Raw genomic sequence first — 15594 nt, 5'->3', positions numbered from 1 at the left:
CTTGTGGCAAGTGAACAACCTGCAACTTGTGGCAAGTGGACAATCCGCAACTTGTGGCAGGTGATGTGGTGAGTGGACAATCCACAACTTGTGGCAAGTGACAATCCACAACTTGTGACAGGTTACATGGTAAGTGGACAATCCGCAATGTGTGGCAGGTGACGTGGCAAGTGGACAATCCGCAATGTGTGGCAGGTGACTTGGCAAGTGGACAATCCGCAATGTGTGGCAGGTGACGTGGCAAGTGGGCAATCCGCAACTTGTGGCAGGTGATGTGCCAAGTGGACAATCTGCAACTTATGGCAGGTGACGTGGCCAGTGGACCATTTGCAACGTGTGGCAGGTGATGTGGCAAGTGACAATTGCAACTTGTGGCAAGTGACAATCCGCAACTTGTGGCAGGTTACATGGCAAGTGGACAATCCACAATGTGTGGCAGGTGACGTGGCAGGTGACGCGCCAAGTGGACAATCTGCAACTTGTGGCAGGCGATGTGCCAAGTGGACAATCCGCAACTTGTGGCAGGTGGCGTGGCCGGTGGACAATTTGCAACATGTGGCAGGTGACGTGGCAAGTGACAATCCGCAACTCGTGGCAAGTGACAATCCACAACTTGTGGCAAGTGGACAATCTGCAACTTGTGGCAGGTGACATGGCAAGTGGACAATCCGCAATGTGTGGCAGGCGACGTGGCAAGTGACAATCTGCAATGTGTGACAAATGGACAATCCGCAACGTGTGGCAGGTGATGTGGCAAGTGACAATCTGCATCTGGTGGCAGGTGACATGGCAAGTGACACACTCAGGGCTCCCACTGATTCTGCATTATGGTGAGTTGAACTATTTCATTTTCTATAACAATGTAATAATAGAAATAAGGTGCTACAACCATGGTGCCGGGATGATTGAAGCATTAACACCAGCCATTTCCCAAATAAATTGCCACAAAAGAAACGTATTTTCTGGCAGTGCCCCTCCCGAGACTAGACTCTGGATCCTGCCCTGCGGTGAGGATGAGGAATGTAAGTTTACTGTTGAGCCTCCCTGGCCCCGCGAGTCCGGCCCTGTCCCGACACACGCAGCCGCATACAGCAGGAGGCAAGAGCAGAGAGCAGAGTGGGCGGGGCAGGACGCTCGAGCGCACCTGTGAATGGACATAGTTTTCGGCACTGGGTCACTGTTCATCATTGCTGTATTATTTCTCCCCTATTTGTCTTGTATATTTACACATAAGTTTAATCAGAACAGAAATTGGTTAAAAGGCATGGAGGTCAGCAATGTGTGTCCTTCAGGGCAGGGGCTGCATACAGTATACTGCATACTAAATGAATATAAGCTGTTGCCTGGGTACTGTGCCACATGGGTGTGGTAATCTGTTTTTCATTGGCATTAGTTCATTTTTTTTGTGGGGGGGGGGGCTGTTTGCAGGGGGGCCCCATACAACATTTTGCTATGGGGCCCTGTGATTTCTAGTTACGCCCCTGTTTGGAGCCATTCTGGTCTCTGATCAGCTCTATGGTCAGCTGGCCGAATCACCGGCTGCATTCTCAGGTTCCCTGTTGGGACAGGAGAGCCAGAGAAAAACATGGAAGACGGTGGGGGGCATTCCCTCCCACTGCTTGTAAAAGAAGTCTAGAGGCTAATTAGCCGCTAGGATTGCTTTTACATGAAAGCCGACCGCTAGCTGAAAAGAATGATACCAAGATGATACCTAAACCTGCAGGTATCATTTTGGTATAACCACTCAAAGTCCAGCAACATACCAGTATGTTGCTGGTTCTTGTTGGGCATATATTGTAAACTTTTTTTTGCATGAAAAAAAAGAGATTGATCGGTGGGTATGCCCACCATTAGAATACCTCCCTTCATCCACCCACTTCTAATGATGGGCATACATGCATCATTTATATATGTTGAAGCATGTGGGCATCCGCCCCAAAAGGTAGGAGCAAATCGCTCCTCTGCCTCTGCTGCCCCCATGCTTCGGCATATTTGCTCTTTTTTTTAACTGTGGTGGTGAAATCACCTCCGACAGCGCTGGAGTCACAGCTTTATGTATCGTGGGAGCAAACGCTGTTGCTGTCAAGATAAATAAATCCGCTCTGCAGCTGAATGGCGTACCTGAAAACAAAAAAATGGTTAACAATAAAACATAGTAAACAGTAAAGTATAAAAAAACTGCATACCTATAAAGCAAACATGATAAAACATAATAACAATAAAACATTGCAGAATAGAATACAGTTAAAAAGAGCAGAACAATAGAGAGAGAATAGAGAGAGAACAATAAAACGACAACTATTTTTGTTTTTTTTATTCTATATTTCTATTTTTTTGTGTTTTTTTTTTTTTTTTTTACTTTTTTTTTTTTTACACTTTTTTTTTGTAACTGTAACTTTTCTAACTGTAACCGGTTCCAGGTTCGGGTCTCTCAAAATGCAAATTGCATCTTGGGAGACCCTGTGAAAGTGTGCCTAGTCTGTGCAATGCTGTACCCCACGCTAATACTCAACTAGTGTATTGTAGTGTTCAAAACATTCACCAATGCAAAGACCAGGATTGTCAGGACAGGAGGGACAATAATAGCGGGTGTCACGCCTATATCCGCGCTTGCTGCAGAAACAACATCTTTTTTGGGGGGCTTGTTGGGTAGGGGTACCCCGAACAGGGAACTCAGCCAACAAGAAGTCCGGGCTGGATCCATCCTTTTCAGCGGTGAGCAAGTCCTTGGGCTCCTTCTCCTTACCAAGTGCATTCAATCTACTGGTCTTAGATCCATCTTCACCGCTTGACAGTACAAGCCTTTCTGACTCACCGCCAACGGCCTATGAGTCCATCACTTCTGGTATGGGCATTAAATTTTTCTTGACTTGAAGTTTGGTCTGGAGAAGATTATACCTCATATGTCAACACACCTCTCACATCAGGTTGAGTAGCAATTAGGACTATAAATATCGATAGTACCATGGTTTCTCCTCCATGGTTTCTCCTCTCCTCGTTGATGGATATGGACTATAAATACACCATAGTATATCTATGTGTTAATACTTGCTAATATTTGAGGCATATGTAAATGTGCTATTGTCAATCATATATAGTCACCCATCACTATTATGTTATAGAGATGTACTAGATTATTCACTTTCATTGATTAAATTCACTTTTTTACGCAGTTTAGGTATTTTATCACATGGCTGTTGTAACTAATGCGACATAGAGATAACCCTTTATCACCAACATTGTTTATATCCTCACCATATAAGCTACAATATTTTTGTGGCAGGTATCCTTTTGTATTTTAGATTTTTGTGTGATTACATATTTTAGATTTTTTATATCTGTGATTTCATATTTCTTTTTTCAAATAGTCACCATCACATTTGTGACTATACACGCACTCATTTAGATATTTAGCACCACACATTTATGTTTTTATTTGGGGTACTCGGGAGGACATAAAGAAAATGCCTCTCATGCAGCCGGCTTACTGCATTTGGTTAGGGAAGGTGAGGTGGAGCACCTTCTGGAAACAGAAGGGCTTTGACGATCTCTTCCTGGAATTTAAGGAAGGATCCAGTCTGTCCTGAAGCTCTGTATAGCCAATTGAAATAAATAAACAGACACTTTCTTGTATCAGCGTCTGGCCTTACAGGCAATCACCAGCTTGAACTGCACTTATGGAACTCGCCACGTCACCACGTGATACTGCAGTGCTGGATTGACTACGACCAGGGTGTACTAGGCCGCTGTTGCTTGCCAGTTTACCAGAAGGAATAGCGGTGCTAGTACTGCTCTGCACCATACGAGGGACCTGCGGTTCTTGCACATCAACGACAAAAGAAGAAGATTGGGGTCTGGTACGCCTGACCTTGGCAGGGACCGCAACTCCGTCGTCAGAGCTATCTGTCATGGAGCCGCTGTCCTCTACAGGATCATAATCTGAGCCTGAATCTGACAGATGAGTGACTTCCTCTTCACTATCTGTCATGCTCAGAAACGTGTAGGCCTCTTCACTAGTGTACCTTTGATTTGCCATTTTGGGCTCTAAATTTAGTGGTACACTAGTGAGACTCATAGGTAAAAAAGCTCCTGACTAGGGATGAGCCGAACACCCCCCGGTTCGGTTCGCACCAGAACCCGCGAACGGACCGAAAGTTCGCACGAACGTTAGAACCCCATTGACGTCTATGGGACTCGAACGTTCGAAATCAAAAGTGCTCATTTTAAAGGCTAATTTGCATGGTATTGTCCTAAAAAGGGTTTGGGGACCCGGGTCCTACCCCAGGGGACATGTATCAATGCAAAAAAAACTTTTAAAAACGGCCGTTTTTTCGGGAGCAGTGATTTTAATGATGCTTAAAGTAAAAAAAAAAAAGTGAAATATTCCTTTAAATATCGTACCTGGGGGGTGTCTATAGTATGCCTGTAAAGTGACGCGTGTTTCCCATGTTTAGAACAGTCCCTGCACCAAATGTCATTTTTAAAGGAAAAAATCTCATTTAAAACTGCTTGCGGGTTTAATGTCATGTCGGGTCATGGCAATATGGATGAAAATCAGTGAGACAAACGGCATGGGTACCCCCCAGTCCATTACCAGGCCCTTTGGGTCTTGTATGGATATTAAGGGGAACCCCGCACCCAAATTAAAATAAGGAAAGGTGTGGGGCCACCAGGCCCTATATACTCTGAACAGCAGTATACAGGCGGTGCAAACAAGACAGGGACTGTAGGTTTGTTGTTAAGTAGAATCTGTTTGTAATTTTGAACATTTTTAACGTGTTTAGCTCCAGCCAAAAAATCTTTTCTAAGCTTTTTGGAAAACATAGGGAAGGGTTATCACCCCTGTGACATTTGTTTTGCTGTCTTTCCTCCTCTTCAGAAGATTTCACCTCACTTTTTTGTCCCAATGAAAAATGTTTTTTGAAAATTTGGGTTTTTTTGTGGAACAAGGATTGGAAAGCATCAGTGGAAAGGAGAAATTGTTTTCCCATATTAACTCTTACAGGAGAGAATTTCCCTTCCTAGGGGTAGATTTCATCTCACTTCCTGTTGTCTCCTTCCGTTTGCAAGTAGGAGTCGTTTGTAAGTTAGATGTTTGAAAGTAGGGTCCTGCCCTATATACTCAGCAGAAATTTGGGCCTTAGGTGTTGCTGTGGCCACAACACTGTAAGCCCTCACAGGGCCCTGCTGTGAAATATTAGATCAAGAATTGTAATTACATGCCCCTGTTGAACAGGAGCTGAAAAATTAGGCCTTAGGCACTGGTGCTGGTGCCACAACACTGCAACCCCTCACAGACACTCTAGTTGGAACGCAGGAACGAGCCCTGCTGCAAATTATTGCTTCAAAAATTGTAATTACACGCCCCTGTTAGACAGGGGCAGAAAAATTGGGCCTTAGGCACTGGTGCTGGTGCCACAACACTGCAACCCCTCACAGACACTCTAGTTGGAACGCAGGAACGAGCCCTGCTGCAAAGTATTGCATCAAAAATTGTAATTACACGCCCCTGTTAGACAGGGGCAGAAAAATTGGGCCTTAGGCACTGGTGCTGGTGCCACAACACTGCAACCCCTCACAGACACTCTAGTTGGAACGCAGGAACGAGCCCTGCTGCAAAGTATTGCATCAAAAATTGTAATTACACGCCCCTGTTAGACAGGGGCAGAAAAATTGGGCCCTAGGCACTGGTGCTGGTGCCACAACACTGCAACCCCTCACAGACACTCTAGTTGGAATGCAGGAACGAGCCCTGCTGCAAAGTATTACATCAAAAATTGTAATTACACGCCCCTGTTAAACAGGGGCTGAAAAATTGTGCCTTAGGCACTGGTGGTGGCGCCCAGAACCAAAAATGTTCTTACAAGCTATCAGCGTGATGATTGAGGAGGAAGAGGATAATTACTCAGGGATAGTCACTCAGCATCAGCATAGGCAGTCTTTGAAGGGATCTGAGATTTCAAAAAAAATTATTCGGTTACATCAGCATCAGGTGCTTGGTAGCTGGTGGTGATCCAAGACTCATTCATTTTTATGAAGGTCAGCCGATCGACCGAGTCGGTGGACAGACGCACCCTGTGATCGGTTACCACGCCTCCAGCAGCACTGAATGTGCGTTCCGAAAGAACGCTGGATGCAGGACAGGCCAGTAGCTCAATTGCATACTGTGCAAGCTCTGGCCAGTGATCCATCCTCAAGACCCAGTAACCCAGAGGATTTTCGGTGGGAAAGGTGTCCAAGTCTGATCTTGCCCCTAGGTATTCCTGCACCATGTAAAACAGACGCTGGCGATGGTTGCTGGAACCGATCATACCTTGGGGCTGCGGACCAAAAAATTGTCTGAACGCATCGGTCAGACGGCCACCTTCTCCACCGCTCCTTCTTTGACTGACCGAAGCCTCAGCAACACGTTGTCCAGAAACAGGAGTTTGTAACCTCCCAGTCTCTGGGAACGCGTTGCACAGACCTTTCTGCAAGGCCTCCCGAAGATGTTTCATCCTCTGCTCCCATTGCGATGGCAAGATAAGGTCCGCAACCTTACCCTTGTAACGTGGATCAAGGAGGGTTGCCAGCCAGTATTGGTCCTTCTCCTTGATACCACGAATACGAGGATCCTTACGCAGGCTTTGCAGGATCAGGGAGGCCATGCAGCGTAGGTTTGCTGAGGCATTCGGTCCGGAGTCCTCTGGGTCACTAAGAACGACATGGTCCGCAGCCACCCCCTCCCAGCCACGTACAAGTCCATGTGTTTCTTGGGACTGATCCCTTAAAGACTGCTGCTGATGCTGAGTGCCAGGCTCCACCTCCATACTGACACAATCTTCCTCCTCCTCCTCTTCCTCCTCGTCCTCTTCCTGTGTGATCGGCGGGCACGCAGGAACACTGTCTGGATAAAGGGGGCCTTGAGAGCTAAGGAAGTCCTCCTCTTCCTGCCTCTGTTCTGCCTCAAGTGCCCTGTCCATTATTCCACGCAGCGTGTGCTCCAACAGGTGGACAAGGGGGACAGTGTCACTGATGCATGCACTGTCACTGCTCACCATCCTCGTGGCCTCCTCGAATGGTGACAGGACAGTGCATGCATCCCTGATCATGGCCCACTGGCGTGGGGAAAAAAAACCAAGCTCCCCTGACCCTGTCCTGGTGCCATAGTCGCACAGGTACTCATTGATGGCCCTCTGCTGCGTGTGCAGCCGCTGCAGCATGGCCAACGTTGAGTTCCACCTGGTGGGCATGTCACAGATTAGGCGGTTCTTGGGCAGGTTAAACTCCTTTTGGAGGTCCGTCAGCCGAGCACTGGCATTATATGACCGGCGGAAATGCACACAGACTTTCCTGGCCTGCCTCAGGACATCCTGTAAGCCCGGGTACCTGCCCAAGAACCGCTGCACCACCAAGTTAAGGACGTGAGCCAAACAGGGCACATGGGTCATTTGTCCCTGTCGGAGGGCAGAGAGGAGGTTGGTGCCATTGTCGCAAACCACCATTCCTGCCTTAAGTTGGCGTGGCGTCAACCACCTCTGAACCTGCCCCTGCAGAGCTGACAGAACCTCTGCCCCAGTGTGGCTCCTGTCCCCCAAGCACACCAGCTCAAGCACCGCATGGCATCTTTTGGCCTGCGTACTTGCGTAGCCCCTTGAACGCCTACGGAGCACCGCTGGTTCCGAGGAAGAGGCCATGGAGGAAGAAGAAGAGGAGGGGGTGGAGGAGAGAGGTGTGTCACAATCAGCATTTTGGAGGCGTGGTGGCGGAACAACCTCCAACACTACTGCACCTTGTCCTGCATCCTTCCCAGCTGCCAGCAGAGTCACCCAATGCGCCGTGAAACTTAGGTAACGTCCCTGTCCATGCCTGCTGGACCATGAGTCAGCGGTAATATGCACCTTACCGCTGACCGCCCTGTCCAGCGAGGCATGGACATTGCCTTCCACATGCCGGTAGAGAGCCGGAATCGCCTTCCGTGAGAAAAAGTGGCGTTTGGGTACCTGCCACTGAGGAACCGCACATTCCACAAACTCACGGAAGGGGGCAGAGTCTACCAACTGAAAAGGCAGCAGTTGAAGTGCTAGCAATTTTGCCAAGCTAGCATTCAACCGCTGGGCATGTGGATGGCTGGGAGCAAACTTCTTTCGGCGGTGCAGCAGCTGGGGCAGGGAAATTTGCCTGGTACAATCTGACGTCGGTGTACCAAAAGCAGATTGCCCACAAGTACTTGGCTGTGACACACCTAATTCTACACCTTCATTCCTCTCACTGCAGGTCTCAGAGAGGACTGAAGGTCTAGTGGGGTTGGAAATCTCAGCTGATGAGGAGCAAGGAGAGATCCTCTTTGTTCTTTGGTGTGGGTCTTTTAGATACGCTTGCCAACGAACTGCATGGCAGGTCAACATATGTCTGGTCAAGCATGTGGTACCCAAGCGGGAGATATTTTGGCCACGCGAGATACGCTTGAGACATATGTTGCAAATAGCAGCGGTGCGATCTGATGCACTCGTCTCAAAAAAGGCCCACACCAAAGAACTTTTTGAATAACGCGCAGAGACTGCAGCGCCCTGCACATGTGGAGCTTTGGGGTGTGATGCAGTCAATGTGCTGCCCTTAGGCTGGCCCCTGGAGGGCATCCTGCCTCGTTGGTGATGTGCTGCCGCCTCCTCCTCCTCCTCTCTCCTATCAGGCACCCACGTTGAGTCAGTGACCTCATCATCCCCTCCCTCCTCATCACTGGAGCAAACCTGGCAGTATGCTGCAGCAGGGGGAGCATGACTGCCAGATTGCTGTCCTTCTTGGGCACCCCCTCTGTCCGCGCTCATGTTACTGCCTTCATCGAGCTCAGTATCGTCATCAGAGCCTTCCAAACGCTGGGCATCCTCCTGGAGCATGTACCCAACACTGTGGTCAAACAGTTCGAGGGAATCCTCATGAGGACATGGTGGAGCTAGGGAAGGAGTCACTGATGACATTGAGCTGAGGGAAGAGGCCGCTGCTTTGCCAGACAAAGCACCCTGGGCATGGGTGAGAGAGGATGAGGAGGATGAGGACGGCTTGGTCATCCACTCGACCAAGTCTTCCGCATGTTGCGGCTCAACATGGCCAGCTGCCGAAAAAAAGGCCAAGCGTGTCCCATGGCCACGTGCTGATGAGGATGCACCGTCTCCACGACCAGCACTAGACACAGAGCCTGCTTGCCCTCTCTTATTGGCTTGTGACTGTCTGCCTCTCCTTCTTGGCCTTCCAGACATACTAATGGCCTGTAGCTGCACTAAGCTGGGATAGAACACCTGTAATTTTCTTCAAGTAGCTTTATATACTGTAACCAGACAAGCCTGCCTGTCAGTAGGAAGATAACAGGAACGGATCTAGCTGAACACTGTGAGCAGGACGCACTGTACTAAATGTAAATAGTCTAGCTGCCTGACCGTGGTACTAATAGGATCAAATAGAACACCTGTAATTTTCTTCAGGTAGCTTTATATACTGTAACCAGACAAGCCTGCCGGTCAGTAGGAATTTAACAGGAACGGATCTAGCTGAACACTGTGAGCAGGACGCACTGCACTAAATGTAAATAGCAGGAACGGATCTAGCTGAACACTGTGAGCAGGACGCACTGCACTAAATGTAAATAGTCTAGAAGATAACAGGAACGGATCTAGCTGAACACTGTGAGCAGGACGCACTGCACTAAATGTAAATAGTCTAGAAGATAACAGGAACGGATCTAGCTGAACACTGTGAGCAGGACGCACTGCACTAAATGTAAATAGCAGGAACGGATCTAGCTGAACACTGTGAGCAGGACGCACTGCACTAAATGTAAATAGTCTAGAAGATAACAGGAACGGATCTAGCTGAACACTGTGAGCAGGACGCACTGCACTAAATGTAAATAGCAGGAACGGCTCTAGCTGAACACTGTGCGCAGGACGCACTGCACTAAATGTAAATAGCAGGAACGGATCTAGCTGAACACTGTGAGCAGGACGCACTGCACTAAATGTAAATAGCAGGAACGGATCTAGCTGAACACTGTGAGCAGGACGCACTGCACTAAATGTAAATAGCAGGAACGGATCTAGCTGAACACTGTGAGCAGGACGCACTGCACTAAATGTAAATAGCAGGAACGGATCTAGCTGAACACTGTGAGCAGGACGCACTGCACTAAATGTAAATTGCAGGAACGGATCTAGCTGAACACTGTGAGCAGGACGCACTGCACTAAATGTAAATAGTCTAGAAGATAACAGGAACGGATCTAGCTGAACACTGTGAGCAGGACGCACTGCACTAAATGTAAATAGCAGGAACGGATCTAGCTGAACACTGTGAGCAGGACGCACTGCACTAAATGTAAATAGCAGGAACGGATCTAGCTGAACACTGTGAGCAGGACGCACTGCACTAAATGTAAATAGCAGGAACGGATCTAGCTGAACACTGTGAGCAGGACGCACTGCACTAAATGTAAATTGCAGGAACGGATCTAGCTGAACACTGTGAGCAGGACGCACTGCACTAAATGTAAATAGTCTAGAAGATAACAGGAACGGATCTAGCTGAACACTGTGAGCAGGACGCACTGCACTAAATGTAAATAGCAGGAACGGATCTAGCTGAACACTGTGAGCAGGACGCACTGCATTAAATGTAAATAGTCTAGATAGAAGATAACAGGAACGGATCTAGCTAAACTGAATACAGTGTATATATATATATGCAACACCTGGGATGCATATATATACACAATACACTGTAAGTGCAGCTAACTGACTGACTGTTCTGCCTAATCTATCTAACTCAAATCAAATGACACTGTCTCTCTCTCTCTCTATCTCTCAGCACACCGGAACACACACTACACAGGGCCGCCGTGCAGGCGGCCTTATATAGTGTGGAGTGTGTACTAAATCCCCTGAGCCATAATTGGCCAAAGCCACCCTGGCTTTGGCCAATTACAGCTCTCTCTACTGACGGCGCTGTGATTGGCCAAGCATGCGGGTCATAGTGCATGCTTAGCCAATCATCAGCCAGCAATGCACTGCGATGCCGCAGTGAATTATGGGCCGTGACGCGCCACACGAATTTAGCGCGAACGGCCCATAACGTTCGCAATTCGGCGAACGATCGAACAGCCGATGTTCGAGTCGAACATGGGTTCGACTCGAACACGAAGCTCATCCCTACTCCTGACTGTTAGCGACTGCATCAAAACGCTACCAAAAAAACTGTTAGCGATCGCAGGGATCAGGCCTGACTCTACGAACGCTGCAGTTATGTGTGTTTAGTGTTTTGTAAGTGACAGTGATCAATCGATACTGCACTTGGGTGGGCTGGGCCGGGTGGAGGGGCTAAACGCAGGTGCTAGCAGGTATCTGGGCTGATCCCGCTAACACTGCATTTTTGGGAACCCTAAACTGCTGGGGACGCTAGTATAGATCTGATCGGATCAGATATTGATCTGTTCTGATACTATACCACTAAGGGAGGTGTATGCTGCGTGTGTGGGTGTTAGCGGTACTGGCACTAATCTGACGCTGCCTGGGGCGACGCAGACCCTATCTGACCCAGGTACGTGATTTTGCCTGCCCGTGCCATTCTGCCGCAGTATATCTGTGTTAGGCGGCCGGCAAGTGGTTAAGCCCCATACACACTATTATATTTTTTGCAGATTTTTTGTCTTCAGATTTACCAAAACCATGTAATATGAGGTCAAACCTTAAAGCCCCGTACACACGATCGGACAACAAAACCGTGGAATTTTGTCCGAAGGGTGTTGGCTCAAACTTGTCTTGCATACACACAATCACACAAATGTTGGCCAACAATTATGAACGTAGTGATGTACTAGACGTACTACGTGGTTTTTCAGTTTCTTATCGCCACCCTTTGGGCTCCTTCTGCTAATTTTGTGTTAGTAGAAGTTTGGTGAGTGTTGATTTGCGCTTTTCTTTCCGCGTTTTTCATTTAGCGCTTTTCAGTTCCTTTCTAAACAGCCGTTCGTCAACCATACATGTTGCGGAATTGGAGGAGATAACGTGTTATTTATTATTGGCCTTGGAGTTATTGCTTTGACATTATTTTTTTGGTTGAATAATGATTTGATTTGGTATATTTTCTATATTTTTGGATGCATAGAATGCACTTTTTGGTTAAGTTCTATTGCCAGATAGCATGTCTAATTGTATTTGTTTTCTTTTTTTAATGCACAATAAAAAAATTGTGGAGAATAATACTTGGCTATGTGTTTTACTTCAAATGACAGTTTGGGAGTAGGCAGTTACATTTAAAAAAAATTGAATGTAAAATTGACAAGGGACACCAACATAGTTGTATCTTTGATCGTAAAAACTACGGGATAATTGTGTTGTGGTAACTTGCCCAAATAAAATAAAAAAAAACATAATAATATTATTCTTGATATCACTAGAATAAAAAGCCTTTGAAAATGTGTTTGCACTAACTCCATCAGTATCACCAGCAAAGCAACTTCATTATTATCCCATTAAAGAAGAAGAAAATGTGCGCTGCATTTGGAGATTTCATAATTTGCCACGTCATGAATGTTAATTCTCCATTACAAACGCTAGTTTACAAGACCAACCGCTTCTGGCTTGTCCTTGCTTCCGAAGAATGCGTGTTTGTACTGTGGACTTTTGTCCGATGGACTTGTGTACATACGATTGGAAAGTCCCACAACACACATTTGTTGGCAAAAAATTTAAGAACATGCTAGCCAACATTTGTTGGCGGAAAGTCCTATAACAATTGTCCGATGGAGCGTACACACGGTTGGACTTACCGCCAACAACCTCACATCCAACATTTGCCGTCGGAAAGTCCGATCGTGTGTACGGAGCTTAAGAGTTTCAATTTGTATGCAATCAGGCAGGCCCTTGCACTACATGGTTTTGGTAAATCTGAAGACAATAATCTGCAGAAAATCTAATAGTGTGTATGGGGCCTTTGGATTTATATCAAAAAATATTTTTGGCCAGAGTTCAGCTTTATTGAAGTGGTGCGACTCTACAGCATTCTCCTGGGAAATTAGGTGCCTGGATGACACAAGTACTGAGGACAAGTCCATGGTTCCCTGGGACCACAGGAAGTTAGTCGAATCATGCCTGGTGTCATTCAACCCAGTAAAGCAGCATCATCTAGTGACAGCGAAGACTTGCTGCAGGGGAAAGTGCCAGAGAATGAGTGAGTACTGCTGACAGATGTTCTTGTTTATTTTACCATAGTCTGCATAATATTTTTTAAAATGTTTTTACTTAAACTTATAGTGGAACTTTAATCAGAAAATTAAAGGATAAGTTCACCTTTTCAAAAATAATAATAAATGCAAATTTTCTTGCAGGTAAATGCAGCAAGGTCCCGGGCCTCCAGAAGCCTAATGCTGACCTCCAAAGTCAGGGAGAGCTGAGATCCTTATTTGTAGAGTGGGCAAGATAGAATGATTGGGTGCCAGTCACTTTTTGAATGCGAACAAAAGAGATTTATTGTCTCTTAACAAGAACTGGGGGCCTGAACACCCTTAGGTAGATGCAATAGCAATTGGCAGACTCCGAGACAGAATAGGCAGACAGCTATACAGGTTGAGGGTCTTTAAGCTGGTTGCAGCACTGTTTCACTGCTGTCTCCTATGGCAACTGAACTTGTAGGTTGACTTCAACACAGATTTGTACCAGTGGCGGCTGGTGAAGTTTTAGGATGGGGGGGGCAGGCCCCACCCTTCCTTTTTACCCCTCCCACTTGGTGAAAATGAGCGTGGTTTCAGCAAAATAGTGGGCATGGCTCTAAGGTGGTGTGATTAGTTTCTGAGTTGAACGAGGGATGGAGGGAGAGGGAGAGAGGGATGGAGGGACAGCAGGCCCAGATCCTACACAACAATAGAAATATGTGTATTCTAGACAGTTTAACAATCAGCAGATAAAGATACTCCAAACACCTGGTGTTAGCACTTCAATCATCCCGGCACCATGGTTGTTATGGTGTCAGGATGATTGAAGCGCATTATTTCTATTATTACATTGTAATATAAAATTAAATCATTCAACTCACCATAATGCAGAATCAGTGGGAGCCCCGAGCGTGTCACTAGCCACGTCGCCTGCCACCAGATGCCATCAGGTGTCCCCAGCGGAGTCCCTCCTTACATCAGGTACCCCCAGTGGAGTCCCTCCTTACATGCAGCTTGTGTCACATAAAATGCAGCCTGCGTTACCACCAAATTGCAGCAGCCTGTGTCACTAAATTGCAGCAGCATGTGTCATCACCAAATTGCAGCAGCACATGTCACCACCAAATTGCAGCAGCATGTGTCACCAAATTGCAGCAGCATGTGTCACCAAATTGCAGCAGTATGTGTCACTAAATTGCAGCAGCATGTGTCACCAAATTGCAGCAGCATGTGTCCCCAAATTGCAGCAGTATGTGTCCCCAAATTGCAGCAGTGTCACCAAATTGCAGCAGTGTCACCAAATTGCAGCAGTATGTGTCCCCAAATTGCAGCAGTATATGTCCCCAAATTGCAGCAGTATGTGTCACCAAATTGCAGTAGTGTCACCAAATTGCAGCAGTGTCACCAAATTGCAGCAGTATGTGTCCCCAAATTGCAGCAGTGTCCCCAAATAGCAGCAGTATGTGTCCCCAAATTGCAGCAGTGTCCCCAAATTGCAGCAGTGTCACCAAATTGCAGCAGTATGTGTCCCCAAATTGCAGCAGTATGTGTCACCAAATTGCAGCATGTCACCAAATTGCAGCAGTATGTGTCCCCAAATTGCAGCAATGTCCCCAAATTGCAGCAGTGTCACCAAATTGCAGCAGTATGTGTCCCCAAATTGCAGCAGTGTCACCAAATTGCAGCAGTGTGTGTCACCACCAAACCCCCCTCCCCCCGTTACTTACCTTGCTATGTGTTGTCCTCTCCAGCGGTGTCTCCTATGGAGAGCTCCGTTCTTCTCATACTTCCTGTTTCCTCTCTCTCCCTCGAGAGAGAGAAACAGGAAGTGACATCATACTCAGATGTCAATCAAACCGGCCGGCGATAGTAATAGATACTAGCGCCGGGCGGAAGCTACTCGGCGCTTCACAAAGCGCCGCAAGGCGGGCTTAGCGCCCGCAAATGCAGCGCCATGTCTGCAATCTCGTGCTTGCATAGACGTGGCGCTTCCCCTAAGTGCACTGTGTCCGGCGTCGCACTGTGTCCGGCGTCCGAACACAGTGCACTTAAGGAACGTTCAGAAAATCGCTTCAGAAAATGTCATTCTCTGCTGCAGAAAAGTGCTCAACATTTTCTTTTTTTTTCTTTTTTTTTTTTTTGCTACTTCAGCGAGTACATTTGAGAGGATTCAATCACCATGATTAGCTCATTTTTATCCCATCTCATTTTCGTGTATAAATTTTATAATTAAACAATTCACTACTTATCTTTACAAAAACTTCACCCCTCCCCTCCTCCCCCTCCCAACCTGGCCCCTGCAGCTGTCCCTATCGCCTCTTCAAGCTTTGGCGGTTTCTAATGTTCCAGGTCTCGTCCTACAATGTGGTTGCTTCTAAATAGCGCTCGGATTTTCTGAATTTGGTCCAGCAATCCCA

Source organism: Aquarana catesbeiana, linkage group LG01, assembly GCF_042186555.1.
Source record: "Aquarana catesbeiana isolate 2022-GZ linkage group LG01, ASM4218655v1, whole genome shotgun sequence".
Classification (NCBI taxonomy): domain Eukaryota; kingdom Metazoa; phylum Chordata; class Amphibia; order Anura; family Ranidae; genus Aquarana; species Aquarana catesbeiana.
This window is presented reverse-complemented; position numbering follows the sequence as displayed.